At 41.6% G+C, this 11,921-nt stretch overlaps 1 pseudogene; it reads right to left on the bottom strand.

Annotated features, from left to right (window-relative positions):
- Nucleotides 1-4,269: 4,269 nt before the first annotated feature.
- On the bottom strand, nt 4,270-6,109 carry LOC146978303 (uncharacterized; annotated as a pseudogene).
- Nucleotides 6,110-11,921: the final 5,812 nt, after the last annotated feature.

Below are 11,921 nucleotides of genomic sequence, written 5' to 3'. Positions count from 1 at the left end.
GGTGACGTAGGGACGAGGACTGTTATGGTGCGTTCAAGGCAGCCCGTAACTCGTGTTTTTCCGACCTGTGAAGTGGTACCAGTTCGATCTGGTACGAGTTCACGGGTCGGAAGTTACGAGTGGCCGTTATAGTGACTTTCACCGGTAAAACAGGTCGGAAAAACACGAGTGGGTTGCCTGGAACGCTACAAAGTCGTAAGTCGTGACTTGAAGCTGTAATTTACGGTTTCAAAAGCCTGCCTGGAACACAGCATTAGCAAAAACGACCGGACCACTTACTTCTGCTTTAAGTATGCTGCATCATAACTGCATAGACGTTCATAAAAAATCAAACCGTTTTGAAATCGGGCAAAAACTGAGCAAGTTATGGTCATTATAGCAGAACATGCACCACAGGCTTAATGCTCTGAGGGAGAGAGTTGCCCGTCCCAAGATGGCCGCCGTACTGGCTACGCTTTGTCATTGGGAAACAGCTGCGGGTGAGTCATCTAGTCTTCTTATGTATATCTATGGTTGCCACCACTCCGCCCCTTTAGGGACCAGCAGCAGCAAGTTGTCTCAAACGCACAGAGGATGATGTACAAATATTCCTTGGTTTGCACCACGTGTTTTGCTATCCACAAATACAAATTTCTAATTTGTAACTTGTATTTTGGTTTTTAGAAATCCTATATATTTCCATTTGTAGCCTATACAAAAGAGCCATTTGTAAAACTTTGTGAGGTGTATTCAGCATTTGTGGATCACCAACACGCATCTCTTTCCTCAATGATGTAGGCTATTTCTGAGACGTTCTTGTCGAGATCAAGGGGGCAGTTGTCGATCTGAGAAGTGAAGCTCACTTCCGCGTTCAAAAAACTGCAATCCCCTCGGCTTCCTCTGGGGGCTGGTGTCAGAAGGGAGCATTCCCCATAGACCCCCATGTTAAAATCGCTGACTTTACATCCTCAATATGGATGTTCCTGAACTCACAATGGGGAAGCGATCCAAAATGGATAATGGATTTGGCATTCCTTGTGGATGTAACACAACAACTAAACATGAACTTAAAGCTGCAGGGTGCTGGTCAGCTCATCACAACAGCCTATGAGAGCGTGAAGGCCTTCTGCACAAAACTGAGACTGTGGAAAACTCAACTGTCTGCAAAAAACCTCTGCCATTTTGCTGCATGCAGATCTTTGGCAGAAGAGGGAACAGTATTCAGTGGTGATCAATATGTCTCTGCTATTGAAAACCTGCAGCAAGAGTTTGATGAGCGATTTGCTGATTTCAAGGCTCACTGTGACACTTTCCAGCTGTTTGCAGACCCCTTCTCAGCTGATGTGGAGAGTGTCCCCAGCAAGTTGCAAACTGAACTCATTGACTTACAGTGCAGCAGTGAACTGAAAACTACATTCAGAGAGGCACAGGGAAAAGCAGACAAGACTGATGAGTTCCTCAGAGAGCTGCCTCCTTCATTCCCAGAGCTGTCCAGAGTTTTCAGTCGTGTTATGTGCCTTTTTGGGAGCACATATGTGTGTGAGAAGCTGTTCTCTACAATGAACTTTAATAAAAGCAAGTACAGGACAAGGCTTACAGATGCTCATCTTGAGGCTGTACTCAGAGTTTCAACTGCAACGTCCATCAGAGTAAATACAGCTCAGCTATGTGAACAGAAGCGCTGCCATTTTTTTCTCATGGCACAATTCAAACGGACCACGGAATAAAACTTGGACTCCCATTCATTCGTATGGAGACTTTTTTCGATTTGAGGACCCATGGGGCTGCTTCCGCTTCGGCACTCTATTAAAATTATGACGAAGCTGCTGGATAATCTCGAGAAGTTATTTTAATCCCACTACATCACTTTATTAAGTTTTAATGTGTTCTCATGCAAGAAAGTAACTGTTTATATCCAAATGACGCCTTGCTCCGCCGTGAAGCTCCACCTGGCTAACGTTACCGCCAGACGAGTGGATCATCACAGAGGCAGCAGCCGGGCTGCTGAGGTGGTCGGCCGGTTAACCTACGTCGTCATCCCGGGGGAGCCATCTGGTGAACATCTCTCCTAGCTTCCCTATTGTGGGTCACCACAGTATTATATTAATTTGCTATATTCAGATTGACACGTGTAAAATACTGGTGTTACAGCCTGTCATCTTTCACATCCTTATCTGTCTGTCAATCGATCCATTTGACAGTCTGTCCACTACTGCCGTCTATTGTATTAACTCCCATACTGCCAGTCAGAGCCCTGCAGTATGTAAGGTATTTTGTTTTAATTTTATATCTGCTTCTTTTTGTCTCAGCACCAGCCTTTTTTAGTTTGGATACATGTACATTCCTATTTCTACTACCAGAACACACCTTGATATATTGTGAAAAAAAAAATTACTGACAGTAATGTGGATTCAAATGTTACTCCTCTCCCACTCTCCCCAGATTCCTCAGCACAGGGGACTCCTTTACAACTATAGCCTCCAGTTTCCGGCTTGGAGTGTCGACCGTGGCTGGCATCGTGAAAATCACATGTGATGTTTCATCATCTGGGCACAGCTGAAGGAAACCCACATGCCGTTTCCAAATGAGGAGCTCCGGAAGAGCACGGCCAAGAAGTTCCAGGAAAGGTGGGATTTCCCAAACTGCATTGGTGCACTTGATGGGAAACATGTTCTAATACAGGCACCAGCAAATTCCGGTTCACAGTATTACAATTACAAAGGTACCTTCTCTGTTGTCCTCCTTGCGCTGGTGGTGGATGCCAGTTACAGGTGTTTGGCTGTCGATGTGGGAGGATTTGGTAGCTATAGTGACGGTGGCATCTTTGCCAACTCCCGTCTGGGGCAGGCCCGTCAAGGTGGGAACTTAAATGTACCAGCAACATGCCCACTCCCCTCAGCACCCGAGTTGGGGCAGGTGCCATTTGTGGTCGTAGCAGATGAGGCTTTCCCAATGAAGACTGTTGTGGCTGTCTTTCAACAAACTTCAGCCGCTGAGGAACTTAAAGCTCCATGGGTCCACGATCAGTTAAAAGTGTTTATTGTGACAAAAATCAAAAAGAGCCAACAAGCAGTTATATCAAAAGGGAAATTAATACGTGCCCTTTCAATAAATAATAATAATGATACTGGTGAGATGATAAAGTGAAAATGATGGTGAATTGACGGTCAACAAAAAATATATGAACTTAGCTCTCTCTCTCTCTCTTTGTGTTTGAAACTCCCGCCACCACACACACACACTAAGTAAAGAAAGTAACCACACCCCCTCAATGTGTGAACGCAAATGACATCAACGCAATGACGTCAAACCTAAAGCAAAATGGCAGGCAAAAATATATTTTAGCTTCTACAAAGACCTTTTTCTCCCCGGCACACCGTTGAAAATGCCTTTGTTATCTTCTGCCAGAGTTGGAGAGCGGATCAACACCGGCTCAGCTGCAAGTCTCTCCTGACGCTGCAGACAGCATCATGAAAGCCACCTGCATCCTCACAAACTAGTTTGCTTTGTGAAATGTTTAATTAATGATGTCAAAACAGACATGTCATGTGGTTTCTGAGTGAGGCTGAAAATACTGAAATATTTTTAAACTTTTTAAAAACCAAAATCATGAATCTGAGGTTACAATCTAAAACCTTTAAACTGTCTGTGTGATCTATTTCATTACAGTCTTCATCTGCTGCTGCAGCAGAACTGTATCCACAACTAAATAAATACATTTAAACTGTGTTTCACCTCTTTTCATGTAGTCGAGTGGACTTGACCTCAGACTCTTTCAAATCTGGGAATCTGCTCCTATTTGTTGAGGTTCAGTGTGACTGTACCTGAAGTGACACTATAACTGATGTAACTAACATGATGCAAAGTCTTCTAATCCATGGTTCAGTTCCTCCATATTTATTTCTCCACAGGGAGGAACGTTTCAGAGACAACTCACATGAATATACAGGTATTTTCCAAATTTTTACAAAATGAAACTCCTCAAGCACATAGGTTTTGGTTCTTTAATCAGATCAGAATGAAACATAAACATCTTCACTTTTGGACACATAAGATCGGTCCTTATGCAACACACAACAATCAAGTTATCAAAATGACCAAGCTTATAAACACCACACCTGAAAACGTCTGCGATGTTTTCTTGAACCAATTCACAGATTTGTGTTAGTACTAGTATTACTACAGTGAACTTTAACCCATGTCCAGACAACAGCAGAGCATTGAATCCTTCAGACTGGTTTACTGTCGCTGCCAAGACGACGCCTCCGATGCCGTTTGCCTATTGGTCGTCTACGAACCTTTCTGAACTGGTCCTTGCATCCTTTCCATCTGAAACTGGCCTCGCAGTTGAACCGTGTTGTCTTTGGCATGTTTTCTCATGTGTGCAGCTAAACTGTTACTCTGAGTGAAGCGTCGACCACAAACTGAACACTCGTATGGTTTTTCTCCGCTGTGGGTTGTCATGTGTTGTTTCAAGTTCGACTCAAATCTAAAAGGTTCCTTACAAACTGGACATCTTTATAGTTTCTCTCCACTGTGAATTCTCATGTGTCTCGTCAGGTCCGTCTTCATGCGAAATGTTTTCTCACACTCACAGCAGCTAAATGGTTTCCTGTTAGTATCACAGCCATTATTTTCAGAGTTCAACCCAGACTGAGGTTCTTTTTTCTCCCTCTCCTCATCTTCACTGTCTTCAGTCTCGGATGATTCTGAGGTCTTGTCATTAGTATCTGGTTGTAAATGTCTGTCTGAACATGTGTTTCTGTCTGGTTCTGGTCCTCCATCAGTGTCTGTTTCCATGTGTTTAGGAGAGCTGCTGGCTGGAGGCTCTGCTCCTCCGTCCTCCTCAGTCTGACCCTGTTGAAGCTGTAAGAGCGGAGGTTTCTCTTCATCATCTTCATGTTCACTTTTCACAAGTAAAATAATGACTTTCAACTCCTCTGGTCCTTGAAGCTGCTCTCCTCCATGAGTGGTCCAAGCGTTCTCCAGCTCTTCTTTTACACGAGGAGGCTCAGAGTCCCTCTGGTCCTGACTGGAGCTCCACTCCTGCTGCTCTGTGGGAACTTCCTGTGCCCTCACACACTCTGAAATACAAACATTACACACAACTTAAAACAACTCACATCATTTGAGAAGGGACTGCTTTTCTAATACGCTTTGAGAGCACAAACATCACTGCCTTTAATAATGCATGTTTGGTTTTATGGTTTATCAGTTCACTCATCAGAAACATATTGTTTCATATTATTGAAAACGTCCCATTTCTCAGAGAAAACCTTTTGGATAAATGGTTATCCACATTCCACCCTGTATATTTATTTTGTAAAACGTGAAAGAAATTAAATCTATAAATAAATAGTAACACTGATACATTATTGAGCTTAAGCTAACAACCAACAAAAGGATATCAGTGCTTGAATGGATGTATAATTTATTATTTATTAATAATTTATTGCCTTTTGTTATTAATCTTTTTACTGTATCTTAAAACCTCTTTGTTGTAAGTTACCATTTAACAGTACAGTAAATAAGATAATGAAACTGTTTGCATATGAAGTTTGCAATTAACAAGTTCCCAAACTGCTGCAAGTGCTAACGGTTTCCATGGTGATCAGCACCACGGACAGTCCCCTAGCAACCGTCAGAATATCAGAATACTTTACCGCAGATTTGTTTACATCGATCTGGTTTCCTTTTTTAACATCTTAAATGTAATGTAATGTAATGTAACTGAAACCATATAACTAAACTACACAATAAATAAATAAAAAATCGTAACTACTAGTATCTTTAACGTCTAATCGCGTTTTGCAACTGGAGTTGTTTTTCTTTAACGGCTCATAACGTTTATAACGGTCAGTTGGTCCGTCCTCAACGCCACCAACGTTTCCCCGTTACATCAAACCGAGACAAACTGATTCTCCGTTAATAACTGACCTGCTCTCTGTAACAAAACCCGAGGGTTTAACAAAGCGTCCAGTTGTTTCCTCTGTCGCTGCTTCTCCTGCTCTGACCGACATAGCTCCTCCTCGTACTCCGCCACGGTTCTTTCAATCAGAACAAAGATCTCTTCGACGGCCGAACTCAGTCGCTGCTCCACCAGCGCTCTCAGCACCTGGACTTTAGCCATGTTCACTCAGACACACACAGACACACACTCACTCCCCGTGAGACAGCAGCGAGAAGCAAGAAGCTCCACGAGGAGTCCGTTTCCTGTATCCGTGTCACGTGGGTGTCGCCACCACTCCGCCCCTTCAGGGACCAGCAGCAGCAAGTTGTCTCAAACGCACAGAGGGTTGGAAATATTCCTTGGTTTGCACACGTGTTTTGCTATCCACAAATACAAATTAAAAATGTGTAACTTGTATTTTGGTTTTTACAAATTGTAAATGTATATTTTTCAATTTGTAGATACAAAAGAGCCATTTGTAAAACTGAAAATTCTGTTTGTGAGGTGTGATTCAGCATTTGTGGATCATCAACACGCATCTCTTTCCTCAATTACGTATTTCTGAGACGTTCTTGTCGAGATCAGTGGCTGTATTCGAAACCGCATACTATACTGCTAGTAGTACTGATTTGGCCAAAATGTAGTATGCAGTATGCAGTATGCGAACAAAAGCAAAATCTGCAGTATGCGAAAAGTTCCCGGATGTCGTACTGATTCGGAAAATATCTCCAGTATGCATCTGACCAGTCTACATCGAGTACTGTATCCCACAATGCAATGCTCCCCTGACGTCCTAACCGTAACCAGAGCGTAACCAAAGACGGTAGTGTAGCCGTGTACCGTAACTATAGTTTAATAAAATAAAAAACTTAAAGCAGATATCAGTGGAATGTTTTTGTTAATATAAGTCCTAAATAGTCCTATTTTCCGTCAGCAATCACTTACATGAAGTATTTCAGCCTAAACACGAGTCTCTCCGTCACTCTGCTCTGCTGTAACCCGAGGAGAAAATTTTCCTTGTGGGATACAAGTGTTATCCAATGAGGGGAGAGAACGGCATGAAGGGCTGTGTGTGCAGCCAAGGGATGCGCGTGAATGTGGTGACGTAGCACGAGGACCAATTGATGCCTGACAAGGGCGGGGGCTGCTAACTCATGGTGCGTTCAAGGAAACTCGTACTTTGTGTTTTTCCTTCCTGTGAAGTCATACCAGTTCGATCTGGTACGAGTTCACGGGTCGGAAGTTACGAGTGGCCGTTATAGGGAACTTTCACAGACAACAGGACGGTAAAAACACGAGCTACGGGTTACCTGGAACGCTACCAAGTCGTAGTTGTGACTTGAAGCTGTAACTTACGGTTTCAAAAGCCTGCCTTGAACACAGCATTAGCCGAAACGGCCGTGCCGCTGTTATCTGCTTTAATGCAGACTGATCGGTTCATTGTAAAATATTTATTTATTTTTTGTAAATGTGGTGATTTCTGTACGTAACGTTAGGCTCCAGAGCCCCGAGGCAGCGCTGCTTACACACAAGAAGCTTCACTTTACATTCAAACAAACTAATGCTACTACCACAATTGAGATTTCATCAATGAGATCAACATTTATCTCCTGAAAATAATTTAACCAGCCGGTGGTAAACCTTTAAAAACCTGCGGGTAAGTTAATTAGCGACCGTTTTCTCCTCCGGAATGACGTTGTAGTGCTGGCCGGCCGAGCAGCTCTGCAGACCGGCTGCTGCCTCTGTGATGTCCCGGTCGCTGCGGAGCAAACTTTTAAACAGCCGTCATTTGGATAAACTGGCCGTATATTTGGGGTCTTAACAGTTACTTTCTCGCATGAAAAAATATTAAAACTTAATAAAGTTACATAATTACAGCGCTAGAGCGAGAAATAAAACAGCTTTTAGCCTGTTTTACAGCTGCTACCGGTTGCCATGAAATGCATTCTGGGAAAGTCGTATACTGCATACTGCGATGATAACGGTGTCGGTCTGCTCAAGTAGCATACTGAATCCCACATTCAGTATGCAGTATACAGTACATATAACGCAGTATGTAGTAGGCAGTACGGTAGTATGCGGTTTCGAAAACAGCCAGTGACTGTAAAAAGAATGGACGTAGCACCCGTGACGTCACCCATTGGTTTGGGGAGTCTGTTTTGTGCCGCTACTACGGGGGTTTGAACCGCGCCATGTTGGATTCTACTTGCCATATTTGGAGCGGTGCGGCCGTTGGCCGGCCGAGAGCCCGCCCACTGGCCTCGAAGCAGCGGTCTACGGACCTGTCACTCAACGTTCCCGCGCCCTAATTGGCCAGAACTTTTTGCAGTTTTTTGAACGCGGAAGTGAGCTTCACTTCTCAGACCGACAACTGCCCCCTTGGTCGAGATCCACAAACAAACAGCTCAAAGAAGAATAAAGCTTTTACATTCTGTCATTTCTTTCCTTTTTCTATTTTTTTTATTTTTTTATTTTTCGTCTGTCATATTATTTGTTCATTTATTTATTATCCTTCCTTCGATTCTATGTTTACTAACATTGCTAATATTTACCTTATTTTATTGTGATTTATTAGTGTGAATGCTGGAAGCATTCACACTATTGTTCTTCTGTTCGGCCATTTACTTCCGCCTTTTTACGGTCTTCTTCTAGTCCTTCATACTTTGTGCTATTTCAACAATTCATATATCAAACCGTGCAGCTTTTTTTGAACTTTATCGGCATTACTTTTCTCTTTTTAACTATTTATACTTTTTCAAATATTTAACTTTTTCTGATTTTTTTCAGCTTTATAATGGGTGTGTATTGCGTCTAACGAGCAGAGCTAGAGTGGTGTCAGAGTGGATAGAGGCAAAAAAACATTCTAGAGTTTTTCTGGCTAAACTGTCAGCACGGCCACAAATTAAACTCTAGACAAATTTTTTTCTCCAGTTTTGTAGCCACACTTGTCTTCTGGCTAAAATTCTGGTCAAAAATGCAAAGAGACTTAGATTATAACTAGAAAAGGCATTTCCAAGAATGGAAATGGTGTGACTGCTGACAGCAGCTGAACGCTGTTGCAGAATTAGCAAATAGTGCAAGCAGTGATCACCATACAAATGTTTGACCAAGGTCGGACTCGAACCCACAACCTCATAGTCAATAGACTTCCACTCTGCCTCTAGGCCACAGTGCACACACAGTTGCAGAGACTGTTGTCTGTTGATGAGCTGCACTCTGTCTCACTCTGACATCAAGAAAGCTTGAGAGTCAAGCTTGAATGACTTAGAATGAAAATTTCTGTGAATAATTGTTATTGAGGCAAGATTTGAACCAGTAACCTTCAGGTCTCCAGCTCAGCAAGCTAACCACTAGGCTACAGGCAGAGACAGTATTTGAGTGGCAAAGAAAACCTTTAATAAGAGGATCACTGGCTCCTGCTTAAAAAAAAAAGGTAAGGAAAGTGCAGAAATTAGCCACACCAAGTAAGACTTAGAATGAAAATTTCTGTGAATTTCAGGCTGAGAGCAGCAGTTTCAACATGAAGCAAGTTATCAGAAGTCAACAGAGGACGACTGGGAAAATAATTCACTATAATTGTTGATGAGGCAAGATTTGAACCAGTAATCGAACCCACAACCTCATGATCACTAAACCTTTACTCTGCCACTTCGCCACAGAGAGCACAGACCTACGCATGTTGCCATTGTAATGTGATGATGTGCAGAGAGCTCCCTGGCTGCATTTAAAAAATATTTAAAATTATTATCTAAGTCTCTTTGCATTTTTGACCAGAATTTTAGCCAGAAGACAAGTGTGGCTACAAAACTGGAGAAAATAATTTGTCTAGAGTTTAATTTGCAGAAAAAGTTAAATATTTTAAAAAGTATAAATAGTTAAAAAGAGAAAAGTAACGCCGATAAAGTTCAAAAAAAGCTGCACGTTTTGATATATGAATTGTTGAAATAGCACAACACCTAACACACTAACCATATGGCCACAGAGAACCTGAGTTACAATGAGCTTTATACTATGAGGAATCAAAGACTGTCCAATGACAGCTGAATAATTGGAATCAAAAGTCAAGCAATGATGTGAAATGACTGAGGCAGGAATCGAACCCGTAACCATATGATCACCAAGCCTTTACTCTGCCACTCGGCTACAGAGAGCACACTGCTTTCAAGACTGTTGTCATTCATTGTAATGTGATGATGTGCTGCAAACCGGTACGAGTAATCAAGGAGATAACAAACACCTGTAACCAATTGAAGGCGGGGGAGGAGAGCAGAATTCAACATAACATAACAAGAGTTCTTCCCTTGGATTCGAACCAGTGACCTTAGGGTTGGCAAGCAGTTACCCTAACCCCTACACTACAGCGGAGTTGTCAAGAAGAGAGGTTGAGACTTTGATGAATGTGAGATTTTTCAATGATGCTTAAAACAAAAATAAATTAATATAAATTAGCCACACCAAGTAAGAAGAGGACTTTTTTGTGACCTGTGACTATTTTTTGGTGAATTAAAATGAATTAAAAAGCACTTAACAGCAAGTTACAAAGTTGAGCTCCTTCTCCTGCTGATGTGAAAAAAATGCATTGAGCTGAATGAGAGCAGAGAGCTCCCTGGCTGCATTTAAAAAATATTTTAAATTATTATCTAAGTCTCTTTGCATTTTTGACCAGAATTTTAGCCAGAAGACAAGTGTGGCTACAAAACTGGAGAAAATAATTTGTCTAGAGTTTAATTTGTGGCCGTGCTGACAGTTTAGCCAGAAAAACTCTAGAATGTTTTTTTGCCTCTCTCCACTCTGACACCACTCTAGGTCTGCTCGTTAGACGCAACACACACCCATTATAAAGCTGAAAAAAATCAGAAAAAGTTAAATATTTGAAAAAGTATAAATAGTTAAAAAGAGAAAAGTAATGCCGATAAAGTTCAAAAGAAGCTGCACGTTTTGATATATGAATTGTTTAAATAGCACAAAGTATGAAGGACTAGAAGAAGACCGTAAAAAGGCGGAAGAAAATGGCCAAACAGAAGAACAATAGTGTGACTGCTTCAGCAGTCACTATTGTTCTTCTGTTTGGCCATTTTCTTCCGCCTTTTTACGGTCTTCTTCTAGTCCTTCATACTTTGTGCTATTTCAACAATTCATATATCAAAACGTGCAGCTTTTTTTGAACTTTATCGGCATTACTTTTCTCTTTTTAACTCTTTATACTTTTTAAAATATTTAACTTTTTCTGATTTTTTTCAGCTTTATAATGTGTGTGTGTTGCGTCTAACGAGCAGAGCTAGAGTGGTGTCAGAGTGGAGAGAGGCAAAAAAACATTCTAGAGTTTTTCTGGCTAAACTGTCAGCACGGCCACAAATTAAACTCTAGACAAATTATTTTCTCCAGTTTTGTAGCCACACTTGTCTTCTGGCTAAAATTCTGGTCAAAAATGCAAAGAGACTTAGATAATAATTTAAAATATTTTTTAAATGCAGCCAGGGAGCTCTCTGCTCTCATACAGCTCAATGCATTTTTTTCACAGCAGCAGGAGAAGGAGCTCAACTTTGTAACTTGCTGTTAAGTGCTTTTTAAATCATTTTAATTCACCAAAAAATAGTCACAGGTCACAAAAAAGTCCTCTTCTTACTTGGTGTGGCTAATTTATACTAATTTCTTTTTATTTTAAGCATCATTGAAAAATCTCACATTCATCAAAGTCTCAACCTCTCTTACTCACAACTCTGTCTGTAGTCCAGTTGGTAAGGTGTCCGCTTGCCAACCCCAAGGTCACTAGATCGAATCCAGGCTGAGCAATCTTGTTATGTTATGTTGAATTCTGCTCCCCTCCATCACCCTCAATTGGTTACAGGTGGTCGTTAAGAGACGCATTAATTGCTAGTGCCACCATTTGCAGCACATCATCAAATTACAATGGCAACATGCTTAAGTCTGTGCTCTCTGTGGCGAAGTGGCAGAGTAAAGGTTTACTGATCATGAGGTCATGGGTTCGATT

This window comes from Trachurus japonicus, chromosome 11, assembly GCF_045865225.1.
Source record: "Trachurus japonicus isolate A0001 chromosome 11, Traja_1.0".
NCBI lineage: Eukaryota > Metazoa > Chordata > Actinopteri > Carangiformes > Carangidae > Trachurus > Trachurus japonicus.
Note: the sequence above shows the minus strand (reverse complement) of the source record. Positions and strands in the feature narration are given on the sequence as shown.